Source organism: Phragmites australis, chromosome 4 (assembly GCF_958298935.1).
Source record: "Phragmites australis chromosome 4, lpPhrAust1.1, whole genome shotgun sequence".
In the NCBI taxonomy this organism is placed as follows: Eukaryota; Viridiplantae; Streptophyta; class Magnoliopsida; order Poales; family Poaceae; genus Phragmites; species Phragmites australis.
The window spans coordinates 36,694,430-36,706,886 of NC_084924.1; positions in this window are offsets into that span (position 1 = coordinate 36,694,430).

The window sequence follows — 12,457 nt, forward strand, 5'->3', positions numbered from 1 at the left end:
AATTTGCTTGTGATCAGTGATTTACATTGGTATTGATTTGATTTGATGATCTTTGGTTTTGATTAAGCTTTGATGTGCTGATTCTCTTGAACTCGGAACTTTCGGTCTGAACCCAGAACTTCTAGGTGATTATCCAACGTTCAGAGTTTTTGTATCACCAGAGCTTCCAGTGTCCAGTTTCGGTTGCATGAACTTGAAACTTCTGGCCTAGATCCAGAACTCCTGGTTTCATGGGAAAACCAAAACCGAGAGCCCTTGTCGGATTGAACTTGGAACTTCTGAGTAGCAGAATTTCCGGGTTTGGACCGGAACTTCTAGGTACCTTGTATGAAGTCTGTTTGTCCCGCGTCCACGATTCTTCTTAGGAATATGATTTCAACTGAGAATTTTGATTTTGGACTAACTGGAGTTGGAGTTGAAAAAAATATGTTTGCTTGTCTTATGATGTGTCGGTAATGGATGCAACGTAGCGGTCGACGGCTAAATGATCGGGGTGAAGTGGGGTGCTTGGTGCCAGACGATTGAGGAGGACGGATAGAGTCAAGGGTGATCCTAGTTGTACATGTGGAGATCAAGTAAAGCATAGAAGATTGATGGAGATGGTGTGTTGATAAAGTCAAACAAAAGGTATGCCGGTGCAAGTGATAAGACAGTATGAGGGATCAGGTGTGGGAGAGACTTGTCAGCGGTCAAGTTTATAAGACAGAGTACACATATCGACATCGAGAGTCTCGAGCAAGTGGCAGTGAGTCACGCTTTGAAAAGCATGCAATAGGTTTCATGGTTTGGCCTTAAAATCGTGAGAAGGATGGAAGTGCATATGGTATCATCATGAAGCTTGTGTCAAGACGAAACTAAGACATGAAGAAGTCACGCTCGTCTGATGGATGGAAGAGAAAATGAACCAAAATACCCTCGGTAGTAGGTAGAAGTATACTATAAGAGATGTGTATTTTGGGAAAGGAAACTTGACATCTAAAGAAGCTCTCAAGACCTATAAATAAAGGGTAGGGCTATGTAGGAGGTTAAACTAGCTACTTGAGCCTCTTGAGCTATTCATATGAGAGCTTTGTGCTAGAGTTTTAGATGAGAGGAAAAGAAATGCTTAGCTTATGTATTAGTTTAGAGCTTAGTATGAAAAAGTATTTGTAATCCGTCTAAAATAGAGCTAACTTTTGCAAGTAATGAAATTTATATTACTCCTATGTTTGAATTCACCTCATTCTAGTTTTTCTCTATTGATTTCCTTATGAGTTTGCAAGTTTTTTTATCATTCGGTTGCGATTTTTGTTTTCATGCTTAAGCTGAAATTTCCCACCTTGTTGGAGTGGTTTTTCTCCTTGCTAAAGCCATAAAATTTAAGTACAAACGTACACAATTAGGTATTGAATTTTATTGTCTCTTATCTATCAACTTGGAGATTTCATTTATCCGATGTTCATCTTTTTGATATTTAGGTATTTTTTCTTAAGATTCAAACCTTGCGTGAGGATGAGTCATAAATTGGTATGCTGTGTAACTCAGTATTCAATTCTAATCATGAGTCCCACCATTGATTGGATTTTTAAGTTTGGATTTTGAATTTTTGAATCGTCGTTCTGTTTTGGTCGGAACTTCCGGTCCAATCCGAAACTTTCGGATGGAAGTTTTAAATCGTGACAGAGAACCCATGCCAGAGTTCATCCGGAGCTTCTAAATAACTGGAACTTCCGAATTGTACCAAAACTTCTGAATGAACAGTATTTTCAGCATTGAGTTTTTGTTGTATTCTTTGTTGAGTTTTGTTGAGATTCGTTTTTAATGTACTTTAGGTGAATATAGAAAAAGACTATAGAAAATTTTAAGATATATTTATTCTGCTCTAATCGCTGTTTTTGATCCTACAGGACGAGCTGGAGATGTCCGGCCTCTCCGAAGACTGACATCTTCAACGGCCGTGTCACCGACGAGTGGAGAAGTTTCATGAGAGCCGAGGAAGGCGCGACCAAGCATAAGCACAGAGCCGATGGCCGGTGAGACATGCACCAACTTCTTTGCGGGACCTTAATTTCTTCAGTATCACACAGCATTGTTTCAAATTACATAACAACCTATAGTGCCTGACCTCAGGTGTGGGCTTCTGCTTCTGTACCGGCTAATCCTCGACGAGATCGAGGCGAACGGCTACAACAACTTCACCAAGAGAGCCTATGTTCCGAAGGCAAAAAAGCTCATGGCATTGCCTAAGGCTTACCTGAGATCACTGATGCTCCCCTCTTCTGACTCAAAGAGACACTACTCCAGCCTGACATAAAGTGGTCACTGCACATGGTACATACCAGTGAATGATGTACAAATTCCTGGTCAGGCCACATGATCTACATGTGGTATTGTTGTTAGAACATTGCACTCAAAGTTTTGCCATGTACAAAGCACTGGATATGTATACTAAAAACGATCTGTAGAGTAAAAGTGAAATAAACAGAGAGAAGTGAGAGACCTTACTTACATTAAGTTCAAGGGATTTTTTTTACAGTGTAGATTCTCGTCGTGAAAGGATTTTCGTTCCCTTCAGCGCTGTAACGGTTTCTCTTTACGATTTTCGTCACGAAGGGATTTCTAAGGTTATTCCCTCTAAGACGGGATTCTCTTCTTTTTTTTTCGATTCTCCTCAAATGTAAACCGTTAGAAATAAGAAAAAAATAAAAAAAATAAAAATGGAAAAGAGAATCGAGAAAAAAACAAAATAAAGAGAATATGATTAAAGATGATCTTAAATAGGTGCCTTGGTGGAACGTAATGCTGTGTCACCCACTCGTTGCTTCCCTCAGCGAGCTAGCTGCTGAAAGAGAACTGCTATACGTGCTACCGGACGTCCTACCGATCGTTCCGACTCTACCCTATAGCGTGGTACTGTAGCACCGAATAACATATAGTCGGAACACAGTTGGACGGCTGGGTCGTATACATAGCATTTTCGTTGCTGAAAATAGCAAACGGCTCTATAATGCTCTACGAAATAATACTATCTTTAGGGCATTTTAAAAATTCTTTTCATACATGAGAATCTTTTTATGAAGGGATTTTTTTCTCTTCTGTGTTTAAATGGCTTCCCTTCACGATTTCTGTTACGGAGAAATTTTTAAGATCATTTTCTCTAAGATGGAATTTTTTTTCTTTTCCTTTCATAAAACCCTTAAAAAAGCTGTAAAAAATAATAAAAAAATAAAAAGAATGAGAATAGAAAAAAATAAGAACGAAATGAAATGGATGGTCTTAATGCCTTAGGGTAATGTTAGTGGCCGACAGAAAATTATTTTCACCGATTTAGTCAAAACAGCATTCATGATAAGGAGTACAGATGGCATCGTTTGCCATTGTGAAGGATCATAGCATACTATCTTTAGTGGCTTAGGTGTAAGGTTTGGTAGCCCACAGAAATGTATTTCCACCGGTTTAGTCAAAACAGCACTCATGATAAGGAGTACAGATGGCATCGTTTGCCATTGTGAAGGATCATAGCATACTATCTTTAGTGGCTTCGGTGTAAGGTTAGGTAGCCCACGGAAAATTATTTCCACCGGCTTAGTCAAAACAACATTCATGATAAGGAGCACATGTAACACTGATTTTTAGATTTCTTAAATTTTTAAAATCTTTCAAAATTGTTGAATAGCTTCACCAGTAGAATAGATTTAAAATCTATTTTCTTAATCATCAATCAATATAGATTATTATTTTATGTGCATTGCATGCTAAGTTTTGTTAGGAGTCAGGTAAATATATTAGAGTTCTTTTTCTTTTCTTTCTCTTGGATGTTTTGAGTGAAAAATGTTTTGAAAAGGCTTTTATAAAATTTAGTAGTGAATAAGTTAAGGATCTTAATGGTTGGAAATCAAAATCCTTGAATTCATCATCTATTTAATCTTTGATTATACATAATCCTTCTCCAGGTCAATTCAAATCTTATCCAAATATTTGTTTAAAGTTAATCTCTCCTTTTTTTTCAAATTATACCCAAATTCAAATTCAAATTTCTTATGTACTCATATTCTTGCTCAACCTCATCTTCTTCGTTTCTCTTAAATTCACTACGAACACAATTCAAATTCAAATTTCTCTGCAAAAGTTTCTTTTCTAAACCCTAAATATACCTTAAAGTGTTTTTGGGCTCAATCTTGCTCAAGTCCAAACCCTTAGCCAAGTCTTCTAGATGGCCCAACAAAGGGTTCACAAAATCTGTAAATTTTCGCGGAGTCTTAGATAGCCTCATCTTCTCATGAAGTTTCGGAGTTCAAAACGGCCTCAAATGCAAATCTTGACAATACCAAAGTTGTAGGTCTTGTCGAGATCTTCGATTTGAACCTATGAAAGTCCTCTTTCGAATAATGGAGCTATGAGTTATAGCCCCCTGTCGGAGGGTGAACTCCTGTCGCAGGGATCCTGGGAGACCCTTTTTAGAGATTCGGCCGGGGGATGATCCTGAATATGTTCGCCGGAGAAATAAATAGGTATGAATGCGATGGCCGATGGTGTGGAGTGATCTAATGCGGAAATGAGTAAATGCGCTGGTGTTTAGACAGGTTCGGGCCGCACGGGGGCGTAACACCCTACTCCTGTATGGATACTATAAATGCCCTGAGAAAGTCCCTCAAGGATGTTGCTGGTTACAAGAATGTTTATCTATCTTAGAGTCTGGGGCTCTTTGTTCTTCGGCCTGTGATCTTCTCTTCTTTGCTTACGCGCAATTGTTTCCTCTTCTCTTTTTCCTTTTTCTTTCCACACTTGCTGTTCTGTCTCTCGTTCTTCTGTGCCGCCGGCTGCTTTAAATACCCGCTGGCAGCAGCGTGCCCCGAACGGGAGGGGGAGCATGAGTTCCGATACACCATAAATGAAAAGGGCGTCATCATTTCCTCTGGGCGAAGTGACCGGGGATGGAAAATGCGTCCCACGCCCGATCATCCATCACCATAAATGCACTGGCAACGGGCGCCGTGGAGAGGGCCCACCGGGCAGCCGTAGAGCGGCCCGGTGTGCCCGCCCTGTCTTGTTCCCCTGCCACAGCAGCGCGGCAGACGAAACGCCTCGGCCCTTACGACGTTATCCCGAGACGGGCCGGATGGCATGGGATGGGACCAGTGCAATTAATAACCCCACGCCCTTCTGCCAGGACGTGGCAGAAACTGACACCGAGCGCAGCGGGAGAAGTTGGAGGTGACAGGTCACGCACGCTCTTTAAATGCGGCCTTAGGCCTTTGACTGAATGACACCTCATCGGTAGACCCCTCGGGGGCCACTGTCAGGGGGCTCTCTGGGTCGTCGGGGAACCGAGTGCTCGGGGGTCACTGTTCACCTCCCTGCGCACTCTCTCCCGAGAATGCCCTTTCTTGTCCTCGGGGAACCGAGTGCTCGGGGGTACTGTTCACCTCCCCGAGCGCTCTCTCTCGGGCACACTTGTACGGCTTCTCGGGGGACCGAGTGCTCGGGGGCCGCTGCACGCAACCCCGAGCACTCTCTCCCGGAACTTCCTTCGGTGGGTCCTCGGGATACTTAGCTTTGCTGGTCGTCGGGAGACTTGGGTGCTCGGAGGTCACCGCACACCTTCCCGAGCACGTTCTTCCCGGCACTTAGACTTCGTGGATCATCGGGGAACTGGGATACTCGGGGACCACTGACTGTGGCCCCGAGCGTCCTCTCCCGGGACTTGATTTTTTTTTCACCTTGCAGGGGAGATCCCGCGGGATGGCGCCATGTGGCGGATTGCTGGCCTGGCCTCGGGATTCGGGGACCCCCGGTTCCTGATACACCGACACCCCCGAAATCAGTGCTGCGTAGAGAAGTTCGAGTTCAAAAAGTTTATCTTGTGGCGTATTTTTTGAAATCAAGATGATGTTTTCACAGAGACTGAGAGCGGGTTCGGAGGGAGAAAAACACCGTCGGTTACTGTAGCAGTACTGTTCATAGAGGCTGACAGCGGGCCTGGAGAGAGAAAAAGAGGAGTAGAAGGTAGGAAATGGGGTAGCTGCTGGAGATGAAAAAATAAGAGATACTGTAATAGTGATAGAGGATGCTGTAATAGTATTTTTGAGGATGAAAATTTGAGGTAGCTGCTGGAGATGGCCTAAAAAAAGAAGTGCTTTTGTGTGCGCAGCTGGAAACGCACTTGCGCATAGCAGAAACTACCGCAACACCTCGCTCGTCTCAATGACCTCAATTTGTCAGTGGGCCTCGGACCCACAAGTCAGTTACCGAAAGTTGTCTGTAGCTATGCGTCTACTGTGTTATGACGTGTCAGGTGGGTCTCGCGTTGCGATAGCTGGAGTCTTAAAAGAGCCGAGAAGGACGTGCAGATGATATGCGGGGTCGGTCACGTGGATCCCACCTGCAAACACGTGGAGTTTTCGTACATGATCTTTTTTATACGGTATAATAAGAAGGCACACGACTTACACATATTACACGTATGCTCTACGCACGTATATACGTACACATCCTAACTACATACTTCCTCCGATTGTAAATATAGTTCGTTTTAGATTTGTGCACAAAGATTAAGAAAGTAGATCAAATGACCTTATTGCCTTTCATTTATTCTGCATTGGAAAAGATAAGCCATTCATTTGTGAGAGTAATAGCATTTATTAAACAAGGGCAAGACGGGAACAAAAGAGAAACAAATGCATAGAAGTTCGAGAATAACTTATATTTAGAGAATAGTTGAGGAAGCTAAAATGACTTACATTTACAACTAGAGGAAGTACTAATTATAGATTGAAAGGCTCTAGATTCTCAATGTACGAGCACGTATGTCAGTGTATTAAATAAAGGGGTATCCTGACTAAACGGAAAACACATGGGGCCTAACAACTAGAGCCACGTACTCCCAAGAGATGGTCAATCGTACGACCACAACGACCAGTCTAAACGCCTACCTGACCAGTTTCTTTATACCACCACTTACACTCGCGACCAGCCCCACTGGTCGCAGGACCAGATTTGACGCAACATATCCAGAGTACAGTCGCTAATATTCACTCAAGTGTTTACTCTTTCCCCAGGCAGCAGCACCAGATGACGAAGTCATAAACGGCGTAGTTGGGCATTGTCCTATCCCGTAGCATTAAATACGACAGCATACGGCGGATGGGACGTTGTCAGTAGGCCAACTAGGATAGTGGACGGGGTCGGCGCCGAAGGGCTTTGTTCCGTCCCGTAGCATTAAATGCTGCGAGATAGAACTTTTGAAGCCGACATGACGACGCACGACGGATGGGACGTTATCAGCAACCCGACCAGGCAAGTGGACGGGGTCGGCACCAAAGGGCCATGTCCCGTCTCGTAGCATTAAATGTTGCGGGATAGAACTTTGCAGAACTGGCACAACGGCGTACGACGGATGGGACGTCATTAGCAGCTCGACCAGACAAATGGATGAAGTCGGCACAGAAGCACATTCTCCCGTCCAGTGGCATTATACGCACGACAACTAGACGTATGGTGCCATCAGAGCAAGTAGGCACACCTGGTCCTTCGTAATGATGGTCTGAATTAGATATTAGGATGAGTAGAGGCTTCTCTGTTCCTCCTCCTCCCTACTATATAAAGGGACGAGGACCTCATTCCAAATGGGAGGGTAAGAAACTAGAACAAAGCATCATCTGTAATCCACCGAGATCCTTCATAGCATACACAGGACGTAGGGCTATTATCCTCCGGGAGACTTGAACCTGTATAACTCCTTATATCCCTTAGTCCACCAAACATACGCACATGTTTGCTGAAACACTGTCCACGCGTCAACTATCCAGCATACCCCGACATCATTATCAAATATTTACCCTCGACAACGTACGTTCTATTGAACGCACATGTGTCTATGTTAGCCTAGACGTAGGCTAAACCTAGACCCAGACTGAACCCGGACACTAGTGTGAGAGCCGGGAGTCGAGCTTCTAACCCGAACGCTCGTAGCCAACGAGCGCATCACCGAGCAACGCGCTTGTTCGCTTTTCGTCCATGGATTAGTGGGCCTCCAAGGGGAAGTTTGCTTTCTTATAATAACAAAAGATAAAATAATGAAACTAGCATTAAACATCGGAATGACACGAAGAAAATTGATCCGAATAATTTTGATAAACGATGGATTTCGTGTCATGAAATAAATCGACGATTCCAATACCGACAGCAGCTCAATTGTAGCAGCTCCCATACTTATTGATTTAGCTCCGTCTAACATGTCAAGTGGAGATTTGACGTTATTCACCGTGCTTTTCCTTCGCTGCTCTTTTATAGATTTTTGGTTGATTTCTCTTCTACAACTTCTTTTTACAGCCGAATTCTCTTTCTGGAGTGTATATTGAAGGCCTTAAATGGAGGTGTATGTCGGGGTCGAACCTCGGACCGGTAAGATTGCGTCCGTGCGTCTTACCAGTAAGTCGTTCGCTCGCATGCTTCTTCAACTTTTACACCTTGCCCACCAGGGATTTCTAAATCGTTAGGTTAGCAACAAATCTTTCTTCCACCATGTTTGTTTTTTATTTTAGTTATAGATTCTAGCCGGAAAAACAAAAACAAAAATAAACAATCACAATATAAAAACTTGATTCTCATAATTTACCAGATAAATTGTACTATAAAATCTTACAATCCATAATTTAATAGGAATGAACTTTCATAAATTCTACAGACTAGACTTAATTATCATAATTTAAAGATAAAACAAATAGATCCTTCTAGATGAGCTATAAAGCTACTTTTTCTTTCTTTTATTCTAATTTGTCTTTGTATGCTTAGGTGAATACCATAAGAGGATTTATATGCCCCGGTTTCTAAAACTGCTATGTGGGCTTTTATTCACTGAGAATTCAAATCCACCGCTTATTCCTTGCCACCCAAAAAGGATATTTATCAGCTCAGGAGACGCCAACCCTACAAGCCCCATATGGAGGAAAGGGACCGCTAGTGCCATATGGATTGTTGTGATGCGTCATTTTCTTCTCCAATTGTCGTTATCCCTTTCTCTTATATACTTGAGTTACGGAATAATTGACCAAATCGGGCCTTTTCTTATCGCGTGAAAGCTACTTGTTTTCGAGCAAGAGTGGCAACGTGTCCCTGTTCTATATATTGGAGTGTCAAAACATGCAACTGATCAACACTGACAAGTTGTCGTTCATCTCGGTTTGTTCTAGTGCTTCTGGAAGTAACAGGTGGAAGTGTTGGGGGATTAACATTCAATTAATACGTGTCGGCCTTAGTACATCGACCCCCATGCGCCATCAGATTTTGTAGATTTCGGATAATTTGCCTTGCGCTGCATGCTAGGCTTGCTAGCCCATACACGGTAGCGGTACCTGAGATTGGATAAGCGCCAAGACTTAAGCCTAGCCAAATTTCGGCCCGTTATGGGGCAATGGGTTAAGTAATAGGACCCATTATTCATTTTCTGCAATTTATTTACTTTTGCAATTAGAAACCATTACTGAATTAATTAATTGCATCTTCTAGTGGGTCAACAGGGTGCTTGTTCGCGCAGTGATCCCTTATCTGCCGTATTAGTTGTGGACAGTACTTTTCCCTTTTATGCTATCGCAGCTACTCTCCGGTTATAAATATATATTATTTTAGATAAAATACAGTCTCTATCTCCGGTTATAAATATATATTATTTTAGATAAAATACAGTCTCTAATACATAACTTTGATCAATATTTTTCTATTATAATTTTATTTATAAAATTTATTGAATTTGTGATATTATAATAGCATTTTCAAGACAAAACTACACATATGATTTAAAAGTTTCCAAACTATCGATGATTAGTGAATCACTGATCTTACAAACTTGTAAAAAGATGGAGAATGCTTTGAGTAGACGAACCAAAGGAGCACAGAGAGCGGGTTCTAGATAGGTTCAGGTCTCTCTTAGAATAATATCCATACATCATATTTGTCTTGTTTTGATCTCTGAAACTGTTATAACGGGGTGAGTGGCTAGCCTAGATAGGTCTAACCTAATCGAGTAGCTTCTGATGAATTGTAGTTCTCTGACGCTTTTCCTCCATAGGGTCTCCAGTCTCCGTATATATGGAGGGTGTACGTCCACTAAAGTCTTCATTCCCATTCTTGAAGATAAACTTCTTTATTTATGACATACCTTAGGTGCCTACAAGTAGTTTTTATTTTTGCAGGGATCTTTTTCTCAGAGATAGAGATATACCTTGAGAATTATAGGAAACCCTGGAGTGTTTGGATATGGTAATCATCCAGTAATCATCGTCAAGTCCCCCACTAGTATGTGAAATGAGGCTTTAACGGGTCAAGTACTTGGTCAAAAAATATAAGTATTTTGTTCGACCGCGTCATCGAGCTAGACTCAGGTTCCCGATTATGATGATGCATCTAATCGGGTTATCAGGATTTTCAGGTTATCTATTCGGGGTTTCGAATGCCTCCGAGTTCTCAAGTGAGTCCTCAAGAAGGTGTTCTATCCGATTATGATTTCTAATTAACCTAAAAGTATCGTCCTATCCCCGCAAAAGGACAGGGATGAGAAGACTTGTTATTAGCCGGGTTCGAAAATTGGACCGTAGCAGTGGAGATTTTGGGTAGTGGTGAGAATCTTTTATCTGATAAGAGATCATGATTACGCTGGGAAAACACATGCGCATGGCGGCGTGGTGCACCGGGTTCCTTGGATTACTGCTCCAACTACTCCCGCATGCGTCAGGCATTAAATGCGATATGCTTGTAAAACAGGAGATCGTGGTATCAAGTCGTACCACGACATCAGTCAAAGAGCCATTTTCGAGAGCCGATGCCCTGTATAAAAAATAAAAGGGTGAGCCCACTTCAACGTTCAACCTTCCATCATCGTCTACCTCTCGTCATCTCTTCCCGCCTCTCACACTTTTGCCCCCAAAAAACCCCCCTAAAACCCTCCTCCTCTAACTCCTTTGGAGCCATGGGCCGAAAGAAGATCGAGAAGGTGGAGAGTTACACCACCGATGAGATGGTGAGCGCGATCCCAACCTAGTAGGAGTCCGATATCATAGAGGAAGCCTTGGACAAAGCGGAGCATGACGAGGTGATACCTTCTCGGGCGCGCCAACGGCGGGGCAAACAATCCTAAGTCCGGACACTGCCTAGATGGTGATTTTTCTCAATTTTTTCTGTTGTAGTTTTCACTTCCTCCATTCCATCTTTCTCCTTGAGGTGCTTTCTTTTTATGGCATTAAACTCATCCACCTTAGTCCCAACTTCATCATCATGCTTAGTGTCTTCACATATCTGTGCGAGGCCTTCCTAGGCATGCGCCCATCCCAAGATATCTTCAAGTATTTCTACCTCTTGAAGGGCAACGTAACAGGGACCCGACCAGGAGCCATGGCAGTGGTGCATGTCGTAGGTGTCGTCCAACATCAGCGGCGGGGCACTGGACGTGGACGAACTCCTTAAGGATGTCGACTTGTGGATCAATGACTCCATACCACCGACACCGCCTGCTCCATCAGCAGCCCTCGAGGCTGCAATCCCAAATCCGCCTCCCACAGATCCAGCACCAGCTCCGACCACCGAAGGTCTGATCCCGACCACGATCACTAGGGGTCCAGTCATGACATGAGCACTTGGAGCTCTAGCCTCGACTCCGGTAAGTTCAGCGTTTAACCAAAGCCTTTGCAGATACAATGTTTGACTTCGAGTGTGTTTAGGCACCAACTAAAGATCGCAGAAAGGCGATCATTGTTGCAAGCATGTCGGGCGGTGCAACCCTGGCCACGTCGGAAGCAGTGACAAGAGGAGACAACCCCAAGAAGACATTCAAGAGGTTAGCATCCATCCTAGTCCCGTTGAAGTCCTTCCTGGCTAGGAAGCGACCCATGTATGCTATTCTCCATAGACGCCTTTCCTATGTCAATAAGAGCACATGATTTAGATCTTTTTCCTCACAGGTTGCTCAGAGCGCAACCTCCAGTCCCCAAGCCTCGGCCTTCCCAGGTTCCAATCATCAACTCCTCCAAGGGAGACGAGAGAAGGCCTAGGGAGCCCACAACATTGGTCGCCGATAGCCAAGAAGTGGAGGCCACTGCCCTAGAGGTTGATGCAGTCCCAACACTCGCGAAAGGGATGTACGGGATTCCTCCAGACATGACTTGGAGGGATATGGTTGAAGGGACAATGGCCCGCTACCCGAACTCGGTCTTCAATTCCTTCTTTGGGGTAAGCATTTGCATGCAAGTTAGCAGCTTAGTCAATGAACTGATAGGTATGAACCTAACATTTTGTAGTTGTTTGTGCATCTCTTGAGTAAGTCCCGCAACGACGCCGACAAGGCTACTGCTTGAGAGACGAACTTGAGAAGGAGGACACCGGTTGCGCCATTAGATTTTTCGGGAAGTCGTCGAGAAGGAAAAGACATGCACGAAACTAGAGAGTCAGACAAAGAGTAAGCCTTCGGTAACTCTGACATACCATATTT